Source organism: Barbatula barbatula, assembly GCF_947034865.1.
Source record: "Barbatula barbatula genome assembly, chromosome: 22".
NCBI classification, from domain to species: Eukaryota; Metazoa; Chordata; class Actinopteri; order Cypriniformes; family Nemacheilidae; genus Barbatula; species Barbatula barbatula.
The window spans coordinates 11,222,236-11,234,557 of NC_136785.1; the positions used below are offsets into that span (position 1 = coordinate 11,222,236).

The following is a 12,322-nucleotide window of genomic DNA, read 5'->3' on the forward strand; positions in this document are numbered from 1 at the left end:
ATATTTGGGTTGCTGAGAAATTCCATAAAAATGTATTTAACATGTAAAGGAGTAAAGGTTATTTACACACTATGCTGTATTTAGAAATACTCTCGTCCGAACAAGGTATGATTTGATGTACTTAATAACCGGTTTAGATCAGTGGTGGATTTGTTTTGTGTTGCCTTTCTGATCTCTGGCCTCCATTTCCATTAGCTGCATTTCACTGGAAGCTTGTCTCTGCTCACATGCCATTATCAAAAGCGGCAAAGACTATTTTTCCAGCCGTGTTTGGAGAAAAACATGTTTGTGACATATTAAAAGATATTGTGGATAGACGTGTGATTACCTCTTCCCCAAATCCAGCTTGACATTCGTGAGCGGAGATTCAGTCAATTGATTTTCATCCGTTATGCAGACACAGGACAGACAGTTACATAACATAACCAAAAGAAAGAGAATTGTTATAATCTGTCCGGAGGTGATTTCTGTGGATTTGTCTCACAAACGCTGAAAGCCAAAGAATGCTGCAAAAGAGAATCACACACACACACACTTCGACTAGTTTTATTACAATATAGGTTAAGTAAAGCAATTACGATTATTTCCAATGCTGGATTTGTATTTAAACCCATAGCAACCACAAATCTACTATGGTCTCACCACAATGTGTTTTTAACTTTTATTTGACTTCATTTCCCTTCATTTCAGACTTGGGGTCCATTACAAAACAAAAGCGCACAAGGTAACTTCACTTTTACTCTAATAAAACCATGGTCAGTTTGTGTTTGCTAAAATTTGACCACAATTACTATAGTTAAATTATAGCTGTTGTTGTAAAACCATTGATTTGGCTAAATGTTTTATATTGTATTTCAGCGCAGACTCTTCAAAGAGATCCAAAGAGAGCAACCCATGCAACAAAAGCGCTCGCGTTGAATGCGATATACCTTAAACATGCAAGTGCTTAAAACAGCAAAAAGCAGATCAAAATGTCGGAGACTGTAAAGTGAAAACATTTCAGCCTCGTTTTTCCATCACTGAGCTCGAGCGCGTGTGATTCAGCGTCTCTTCTATCGAAAGCCCCCCCGCCGACGATTAAAGGTCCACGAATGACAACACTACACATGTGCTTGCTGTACTATCAAACCGCTGCGAGACGCCGTGGACATTCACGCCGGACGGTTGATCGTTTATCTTAGTTTTATAGCTCCTGGACGAGCTTCGGTGCGGATTCAGCTTTATTTGAGACCGAATGCATGAAGTGTGTGATCTGAAACGGAGCGAAAAACACACCGACGTGAGCGAGGACTAAACTTCTCGGCGAGAGAGAGAAAGAGAAGATGTGCTGATAAAAACACTCGTCCTTCTCAACAGGTAAGTTGTCGTATAGGTCACATTTATCCGAGTGTCGTTTTAAATTCCTTCACACTGTCAGTGTATCAGTAACGTTATGTGTGCGTGTGTGTTATTTTCTCATCTGCAGCGGTGGTCGCATACAAACACATTGACGCTGCGGTGCATGAACCTGACACAATAACGCACTATAAAGGCCTTAACAACATTGATCCATACGTTAAGCATTATATGCACGCTCTGTCGTGTATATTTGCAGACTTATTGCATGGGTTGACACAAATCAACCTGTAACCTGCTTTCGACCTTTTGCCGTTTTGTCTTCATACAGTTCAAGCCAATGTTGCATGCATGTTAAGAAGTAACGAGACGCCGGTTTGCATGCATTGGATACGGTCGCAATGTGCAAAGCAAAAGCTGTTGGCTGAGTGTTTGGTCTCAGGTAAAGTGCACTTTATAGATGTATTTCTTCATGGCATTACCAGGAGATTCAGCCGTAGGCTTGATTTCTTTCTATAGAGCTCTGGTGGTCAGCTGCCTCAGTAAAAGGTTTAGTAATGGCTTTACAGTGTCTGAGTGACTCACTCATTTATCACCACCTTTGACACATCTATCACGTTAGAGCCTCTCCAGGGAAGGTGCTATTTTTTAATGGGAGGTGAGACTCGCTGTTGTCCTCTTGCACCTTAAAAACATCCCGGTGTCCATATATAAGTATACCCTTGCCTTTGCTATTTCTTTGTTTACTGCATCTCTCGGTTTCTCTGTTGTAGTTTAAAGACAGTTCACACAATACAGTAAAGATGATGTTGCTTCTTCATCATTTGTTGTTTCAAACCTGTATGACACTTTAAAGAGTGCTGATGCTGCTCCTTGTTCTATTTCGTGTAAATGGATATGGAGGGTGTTAGGTGCTAACACTCTTGCTTTAGAAGCTATTTTGAGAAATGTCTCTGTGGTGTTGTGACTGTGCAATAAAGTCAATGCGGTCCGATGTTGTTTGGTAACCAAAATTCTTAAAAATATCTTTTTTCGTGAAAGTCTTACAGGTTTTCGATGACACGAGGGTGAATAAATGATGAAAGTGTGAGTGAACTATCCCTTTTAATAATGCTTCTTTGAAAAGCCTTTACAATCAAGAAAAACGCTTAAAAATGATTCAAGCTATATCTGATTGCATTGCAAAGCAGGTGGACAATGAGTCATTCATTGTGTTTGCACATTTGTGTCCTGACAAATAGCAACTGTTCATTTAGATGCAGCGTTAGATGCATCAGTTCATAAACTGAACAATTGATGGAGTCGGGTACTTCATTCCCTGGTCACCTTCAACTTGAAAAACTCTTACGACCACGTCTTACAGCGCCGTCCTATCAACAGAACAGCTTACATCAAATTACAATGCACGAGTGTGGGCGACTTGTGTAAACATATCTCTGCTGAGGGAATGCAATATGACATTTTTATGTTAAGAGCATTGCCCCGGCATTCCAGGGTCTTACAGATGTAGCCAGCTATTCCCCGCGCTCTGCAGATTAGAGGATTAAGAGATATCGCCTGGAGTTTGTGCAATATCCATAATGCCTCAGCAGTAGCACAGACACTAGTGGAAAAAGTATCCAGCGCTGTGTGTCTCTCATGCGCCGGGAGACATTTGCGACCAGCCATTTGCTGGCGATAACTGGCCTACCTGCTTCTGGCCTAGTATTTCTGTACACTTTCATTGACTGATCCACTTATTTGTTCATGGTAACTCTCTTGTGTAATTTGTAAATGCTACAGCGATCGCCACATTGCAGCAGCGTTTTGTTGAGGTCACTGTATATAGAAACATTTATTTGGTAGGTGGTTTTGTTTAAAGTGAGTTTCTTTCTGTAGCTCAACAGGTAAGCATCTCACTAGCAATGCAGCAGTCATGGGTTTGATTCGCAGGAAACATGGATACCACTAAAACATTTATAGCTTGAATCCAAGTTATCCAATTTGCTTTAAATATATGCATCTGCATAAATGTAAATAAATGTATATTCATTGAACTCAAACTCTAAGCGTCATGCTTAACCATTAGCTAAAACGGGGCAAGTGGGAACATTTTTAGGATAGATAAAAAATTTTTAACGTCAATAAAACAAAATAAATGACAAAAGTAAATCAAACAGCCATGTACTCAAAAAAACTGTGCAAGTGCATTAAAGGGAAACTTTACTCAAACATGTCATAATTTACTCAACTGCGAATTGTTCCAAATTTGTTTAAATGTCTTTGTTCTGATGAACACAGAGAAAGATATGTGGAAGAATCCTTATACAGATTTTGCCCCCCCATTGACTACCATTGTAGGAAACATTACCATGGTAGTCAAAAGTGTCCCAGAACTGTCTGCTGACCTACATTCTAAAAAATGTCTTCTTTTGTGTTCAACAGAACGAATAAAAAGATAAAGTAAATTTTCCTACTATGGGATACAACGAGGGCAATATGGTTATGTTTGGTTATAAGCTTTCTTCCAAATATCTTTCTCCGTGTTAATCAGAATAAAGAAACGTACACAGATTTGGAACAACTCGAAGGTGAGGAAATGGTGACAGCATTTCATTAGTGAAATATTACAAAGCATTATTAACGCCAACATTAAACCCACCTTGACCTTTTGTTGACATACAGCGGGGCATGTTGTCATAATAGTGGAAGAAAACTGCAGGGGAATCTGACATTTACAAAAGTTATGGTTGCTAAAATATATAGCCTTTGTGAAATATTACCTATGTAACAACTAACCGTGGCCTCCCCTAAACATTCATTCCTTTTAGAATTTGATATGATTCTGTTGTGTTGGCTTGTAAATCAAGAAAATCCATTTGGCTTAATTTGTTAAGCACTCATTAGAGCTGGAAACAGGTTTTTGAATTAAGTCGGGCTTACTTATAGCCTTGAATGCCAGACTGTAAAGCCGGGTTTTCATTTTTAATGCAGCATTTCATTTGATTTCTCTCTCTTATTGAACCCTTTGAAGTAAATGAACATTTGAACTAAGTGAAACGGCCAGTGAGCTTAAATGTTGAGCCGATGCACTGATGGGTTTTCTCATTTTCCTTGTTTCAAGGAGCAAGACGGAGAACTCTTCATACAAAGGACGGAATCAAATGCGGCGTGATGCTCAGACAATAGAGAATTTCACGACACGTCGCCTGCTTCCAGATTGGGGCTTGTTTGGAAGGCGTTTGCCATGGCAACAGGGCACTGCTTTTATGCTTATTTTCTTAAGGGTAATTGAGATTAGATCAACACAGTCCAACTTCAGTAATAAGGTCTGAGTTATTTATTTGATAAAGCCATTTGTTGTCAGAACAAGGTAATGAACACATATACAGGCTAACAGTAGAAATCCAATGAATATTTTTTACATGCCACTTAGCAGTTGCCTTCTTCCAAAAGTATATTTCTTGGTGTGTCCTAACCAGGCTTCTGTCTTTTACTCTAACCCTGTGCTCCTCTTGTTCTTGAACACTTTGCCACCTCCAAGATGATGCCAGACTTTTATCATTTGTACAATTAGTTCATCCTTCTCAGAAGACTTCATAAAGATCCCATTAAATCAACGTATCCCAGGGAACAGACATGGAGCTCTGGCTTAGAGCTAATGGAATATTGTCTAAGTTAATAAAAGCACACAATCAATTATTCGTGCTGACTGCATGTTGAAAATAACTCTTTTAAAGAACAGCGATTTCCTGCTTTCCTTGCTCTTGGTCATAAAGGAATCATTGAAATCCTATTAAGATATATATAGTAGCTGAAAATGGCTGCGGCTTTGTAATATTTCACTAATGAAAAAGAGATTTAGGTGACAGTTCATAGTGCTCTGTATTAATGCACTTGCACAGTTTTTGGGGTACATGGCTGTTTGATTGACTTTTGTTCTTAGTACCTAGTTTCATATCTTTTCTTATCTCAGGCTTTGCACTGCAAAGTGTTTTACATTGATGAGCTTTCTTTGAAATGCGTATTGAAAACACTATGATGTCAGAATTTGTAACACCAGACATTTAAATGTAAGGTGAAAGCAGACCCCGTGTAACGATGGGGCTACAGGAACATCTGTATTGTGTCTGAGCCTTTAGACTACAATATCGCCAAATATCTTTTGACAGCACTTGGCACTATTACCTTTTGCTTTTTAAATAACAATAAAAATCGTCATACGTAACCAAAGTCCTTTTACGGAAGTCATGCCATTTGGCGGCCATGTTTGCAATGCCTCCCAGCAGTTATTTACCTCATAGTAAGACAACAGGCAGATTTTTCAAAATTTTTATATTTTCAATAATTAAACCTAACATGAACCTTACCATAACTTGCTTTGCTAAATGAAAATTTTTCAGAACTGGCGCATTGAGCGGTGCATTCATCCCCTTTCAATATAATGGAAGTGCCGCATTTTGTTAATATCTATTATTTATGACGTAACTCGGCAACAGTCTACTTTACTTTTTGCTACGTGGACCCAAACTAATCCAGCTACTTTTGAAAAGTACGTTTTGTTGGAAAGGGCTCTTCGTCCACACTAGCATTTTCTAGAATTTTCCAAAAAGTTCTCTACCCTGAACCGTCTGAAAATTCGTACATCTTACTCATGTGCAGTATGGTGAGGCAAAACGTTTCGAGATTTATTTACTTTACACCTCTCTTTGAAACGTCTTGGCAAGAAATGGCACATTGTATTTTAAATGGACAGACAATAAGAGGGAGTTGTGGCTGTGGTCAACACAAGATTATAAAGTTGCAAAAGCATGTAAAAATGTCCTCGTGTTTTGCAGCAGAACAACAGTTGTGAGTTAACATGGTCTCCTTTGAAGAAATGTGATCGTGAGTATTTACTTACTGACATAAGGCTATCAAAGAGAAATTCAAATGTACACACTTTAAAGAGCGTTTTTAGAAGGCCAAAATTTGAGTTCTATACAAAAATGTGTGGACAGTCTGAGTAAAGCCTGTTCAACTGATAGAAGGGTTTATTTGGCATTATATAAATAAACATTAAGCACTCAATTTAAAGAGCTTTAAATGATACGCGTCAGTCAACAAGGCAAACTGCTTAATTGTGGGCAGTTGTTGTTGAAAAATTGTAATGACTGAATTACTCAAGCCTTAATTGCCAGTACATTAGTGAGGAATCAAGAGCCACATGACAGGCTTTCATTCTTATTACGTTCTCTCTTAAACGTTTTGTGTTTAGACCATTAGAAGCTCAATGCTCATTCATTTGTCAGGATAGTGATGTGCATTGAGGGCCACGTCTTGGATTACGCTGTATGTCCAACTACCGATAGGAGCAAACCGTCTTGGAAAAGCTGACTACGAATCGCTCTGTATGATCATACCCTTGTCATTTGTGTGATCCAGATGTATTTGTTCAAATAATCCTAAATGATTTCTGAATCAAATATGCTTTGGTGGGGTGGAAATGGTGCTTACATGAAACCCTGATGTGGCAGGTTGTCAGTCATCATCTGTTGCCTCACAGTTTACGGTGTGAAAATGATAGTCCGTCGTAAGAAAGGGAAGAGGCATAAATCACCATCAGTCACTTCTCTGTTCATTATGCATTAATATTCAAGGCCTTCCTTCACTACTCAAATATTTTTCATTAAAGTCAAACTGTTGCATTTCAAATCAAGTCTCGCTCGTATTACAATCTCACTAGAAATATACATAAAGTCTGACAGCTTGATTTTGTGCGGCTAATGGATTTGTTTTGGAAGTAGCTTGATAATGAACTCTTGAAGTGCCCTTGATTTACATTTATTTTTGTAGCTACACCATGCGTGTGTGTGGTTTATAATGAGGTACTGTTGCATTCTTGTGTCACCAGTTGGGACAGATTTGTCTGAATAGCTGTTGTGATCCAACCTCTTTATGTTCGAATGGATAGTTCACCTCAAAATGCAAATTCTGACATTATTTACTCACCGTTATGTTATTGTCATTTTTCTGTCGTTTCTGAATGAACTCAGAGGGATAGTTCACCCCAAATGAAAATGTTGTTATTATTTACTCACTCTGAAGTTGTTAAAATCTGTTCATATAATCTGAATCATATAATTTATTGCACAGAAGACATTTTTTAAGCATGTGGGAAACCAAACAGTTTCTGGGGAGCTATTGACTACCATAGTTAGTGAATAACCCGCAGAAGTGTCCGGTTGGGGAGACTTAAAGCAGAGAGAAATGGGAAACTGAGAAAATAGTTACATTTAGCTAATTCTGTACATTACGGCACACCGCAGTGGTATATAGAAGTGCTGTTCTACCATATTTTAATGTTATAACAACATGTAAACTTAGGAAAGTATCATTTCAAAAACGGTCAAACAGAACTTCTATATACCAGCAATTTATAGCATCTGTTTCTACAGTTTCTGTAACTAAAGGCTGTTCCTACTTGCATTGAGTGCTTGCTATGAATCCACATTTCACTCTCTTGTTGCCATGTTTTTAATCTCTGTTTGTCTGCCGAAGACAATGCATTAGAGAAGCAGACTGACTTGCTACGCCACTGACCAAAATGATGTCAAATTCACAATGGGTTTCCCGTTGACGCACATGAGCGCAAAGGTCTTGGTGCTTTCCCGATAGAAAAAAATAGAAATAGAAATTAAACCAAGTTGACAGCTAACAGCCAACATGCAGAGGAAGCATTTCAGTATTTTTCTTCCTGAAGACACATAAGGTATAATTGGCTCGAAAAACAGTGCTACACGTCAGCATGAGAGACATAACAGCATTAGAGCTGACATTTTCTGACCCATCATAAAGACCTGGCCAGAGGTGCTGAGGCCCAGCATTTCCTGCGCTACTTTGGCAATCCTACTAGTGTATTACAGCACACATCTGCATGGCCTGCAAACCTGATCCCTGAACAGAACTGAGCCTGTCGTTTGTATAATGCTCTCTTATTTAATCCCTCACAAAGCTCCACGGACATTGGCGGAGGACTTATTTGTGGCTTCCCAGTTGTTGTGCTCCCCACATTAAGCCCAGGTTTACCTGTTGACAGGGCTGATGGGGGTGTTTAGTTACTTCCAGGGATTTGTCTGAATAGCTGTTGTGATCCAACTTCTTTAGGTTCGAATGGATAGTTCACCTCAAAATGCAAATTCTGACATTATTTACTCACCGTTATGTTATTGTCATTTTTCTGTCGTTTCTGAATGAACTCAGAGGGATAGTTCACCCCAAATGAAAATGTTGTTATTATTTACTCACTCTGAAGTTGTTAAAATCTGTTCATATAATCTGAATCATTATTTATTGCACAGAAGACATTTTTTAAGCATGTGGGAAACCAAACAGTTTCTGGGGAGCTATTGACTACCATAGTTAGTGAATAACCCGCTAGAAGAGGGCCTTGTATTGTGTTTCTGATTAATCACATGACATTTACGACTCCGTTGATTGACTAAAAAATAAGATGGCAGCAGGCTGCATAGAGACAGAGCACATTTAGGCCACGCCCATACCAGGGGAAAACAATCCAACCATTTTCATTGACGTTCTATGGCGGAAGCTGCCTTCTTTTCATTTCTGACTTATAACAAAAAACAGAAGAATGTCTGAAAGCTGCTGTGTGATAAAGTGTACAGTAAACAAGCTAAAAAACCCAGAACTAACGTTTTAATCAGCTACCGAACCGTAAAAACGATTCTTTAAGGGGACAAAAGTGGATACAGGCATTAAGATGTGAAGCGTCAGCATGAAGAATGGGCAAATTGCGGTATCCTGACACACTCAGTAGGCCTATGCCTAACCATACGTGTGCAGTAAATAAGTCAAATGTCAGTTTTAAATATTTGTTTCTGTAAGATAAGCTTTAAGCCATTTTGACAGTATGCAGTTAGACTGTGGATAAACCAGAAAGCTATCAAGTAACTTAATGTTTGCGTTTTTGTTAAGAAAATGACAATACGGTACGTTGCGCTCCATTTTTGGGTCCTTAAACGGTCGTTTTTTTGGGGTGACATCTTATAAAAAACGTAGTTCTGTTTTTTTTTTGCTTGTTTACTGTACACCTTGTCACACAGCAGTTTTTAAACACCATTCTGTTTTTGTTATAAATCAGAAAAAGCAAGTCAATGGAGAAGGTTGACTTGCTTTTGTTTCTGCTTTTCCGTGTCAATGAAATCTTAGTTAGGCTTACAACAGCTTCTGAACATTTTCAGTCTGAAGCGCCTGGGACGCAACCAACATGTGGTTGTTTAGCCATCACTGGTCTGGGAGAACCGCAGTGCTCCTGACTTTAGTTGACTTCATCATCTCCAGAGTCAATTCCCATGCTTCAAAGCCACTGGCCAGGAGTCGCTCATGTATGCATGTGTGTATTTATAAGTTTTGCTTGTATTTGTATTTATTCTGCACGCTTGTGGCGGTGCTCTGGTACGTTAGAGAGGCTTTATGGATTCCTAAGCGAGCAAATGTTCTATCATCCGGCAAACTATCAAATGGAAAGTGAATGGGTTTACAAAGTAGGCTGGTACACTTTTACACGCATGCAAACATTTGCACTCAAGACATTTAAAGGCAGGATAGCATGTGTTCAACAAGCAATAAATAACAAATAAGATTGTGTGTTTGTTTGGATTGGCCTTGACGTTTATTTCCTGAGAGCAAGGCACGGTTCGCTTCTTCAGCCACTGATGGTGCGTTGTGTTTTATTCATGTTACCAATTTATTTATTTACTTCTAAGTTGAGCTTTACACACTTCGCTTGATGTTCCACATTTGAGCAAATGCTTTTAATAAGTTTCAACATTTCATGGGGGCAAAAAACATTGTTAGAATAGCGTTTTTAATTGAATTCTCATTTCCACAATGTGAAATTGCAGGTCGTAGGGCCAGCTGGTGGCGAAAGGACCGAGTCTGGATCTCTTGGCATCACGCTGCCACTAAAATGGTGAATTATTGTAAAACAGACGGGGCGAAAAGACGCGTGCCAGAGGGCGATCAGATCACGCTTTATAAAACCCTCCAACTGCAGAACTGTCCGAGCCGAAACTCCGTATGGCAAGTGAGACCTGTACTGCACCGTCAAGCCACTTAGCATCCGCAGAGCGCGTTTCGTATGTGGCCTTTGATAGACTTCGGCCCACTGAACTGATTCAAAGAGCTGTTTGTTTTTTTAATAGAGATATAGCTGTGGACATCTAATGAGCCCTTCAGGCTTAACAATTACATTACTAGCATTAAGTTTAAATTGAGTTTTTAGATTACCCCAGTCATTAAATGGTCCCAATATGGTTTCGAAGCTGCGAATGAAGACATGAAGATGGATGCTTCACCAATTCGCATATGAGATGTTAACGAGGCTGATGAATCTAAAACATTCATTACGTCTCCCTGCAGGTCACGCTGTCACGCGACGATCGCTCGCCCGATCTCATCTCCGGGTCACGAGGTTGTGCAGACGGAAACGATGTTGGAAAAGCAGTCTATAACAGAGCTTTTAATGTCTTTTTTGGTGTAACTAGCACGCTGCCTACCCCCACCATGAAACATTTCACGTATACCCTGTGGTATTTTTAATGCCCAGCAAGTGTTTCTGCAAGTGTTTACGAGTGTAAAAGATCTTTCATTTAACAGCGTGAGGTTAATGTTGCACACTATAATAGGTTCATAACACAGATGTCTTTTTCTTAAATGGATCTACAATAGATCTTTGTGTGCATTATGGCATGCTGGGCGAGCTCGTGCAATTCCGCTTGGAATCTGGAAATCATCGTATTGCTATCTATTGACTATAAAGAGGTCAACCAGATTAAGACATTCCAATTGAAACCCTCCTGTACTCTAGGATTGGACCTCACAGATTAATATTTTGATAAGAGATATTCTTCCTCAGACACTTCGGGGAAAAGGAACCTCGGCACCGTTCACATCGCACATAAAGCCGATTTGTATTTCAAAGCCGATCTTTAGATCTGACTCTCGGCGCTGTTGTTTTGTAAGTGGTGAAGATCTGTGTGGTCTGTATGGGGAATATCGGTTGAGATAGGAATACTTTGGGGTTTAGTGCACTGTCATATGATATACACATTAACTGTCATGGTTGCGAAAAAAGAGAAACTGAAAAGACCATCATTGTGCCATGGTTTTGACACAACATAGATGTCAGAGGCATCACTGCACCATTTACACATTCATGCTAGGACTGCCACAATACTATTCAGCCTGATGTCATGGGAATTAGAAGGTCCGCCACTAATGTGCGTATAAGATTGTACAAAGGTATACGAATTAGCCACCTCGTAAAATAATTACGAATTGCTGTGAGATTGGGTTAGATGTGTGGCCAAAAGAATTTGCCCTAATGATATTGTTGCGATATCTTTAGATTTTTCGATCAGTCAAATTTGTTTCTATATGTTCAAAACATGAGTGTAGGAGGGCGTTGAATAATTTACGATAATATAGTGTGTTTTTTTATCGTCGACGTATGGATGAATGTAATATAAATCATATGGATGTCATTTGAAACTGTTTTTTCAGTCGTTCCGACTACAATGACTGTAGCTGAGGTTCACCGTGAACGTAGCAAGTGTGATTGATATTAACACCGAACCCGTACCTTTTGCTTAATGTGAGAGCCAGTCTGGGTAATGGAGGGAGAAAGTAATTTTTCAGGCCGGTCAAGTACTGCATTTAAATAGCCATTTTCTCTTCTGTAATTTCCAAGGCATTAAAATGGCTGACTGCTTCATTACTTGAGTAGAATCTGATCACTTCAGTTGGATTAGTAGTTCTTACTGGTCTCCAGGGCAATCTTCCACATAATGGCGCGGTGGCCGATCTTTCTTTTCGTTCTTATCTGTTTCTCACTCTCGCTCATTTTAGTAGTCTCCCTCCGCACTTTACCTCAAAGACAAATGTAATCATGACATTTAAATGAATGAAGTTGGCCAGTGTAAGTATTTCAGTAATTGCTTGTAAGTGG

The 12,322-nt window shown here is 39.3% G+C and overlaps 1 protein-coding gene across 1 annotated transcript in view; it reads left to right on the forward strand.

Annotated features, from left to right (window-relative positions):
* The first annotated feature begins 1,075 nt into the window (after positions 1 to 1,075).
* Positions 1,076 to 12,322, forward strand: part of tenm2b (teneurin transmembrane protein 2b) — a 172,317-nt gene continuing 161,070 nt past the window's right edge. The window contains exon 1 of the mRNA XM_079487481.1: positions 1,076 to 1,356. The gene's annotated coding sequence lies outside the window, so the exon portion shown is untranslated. The remainder of the gene's footprint in view (positions 1,357 to 12,322) is intronic.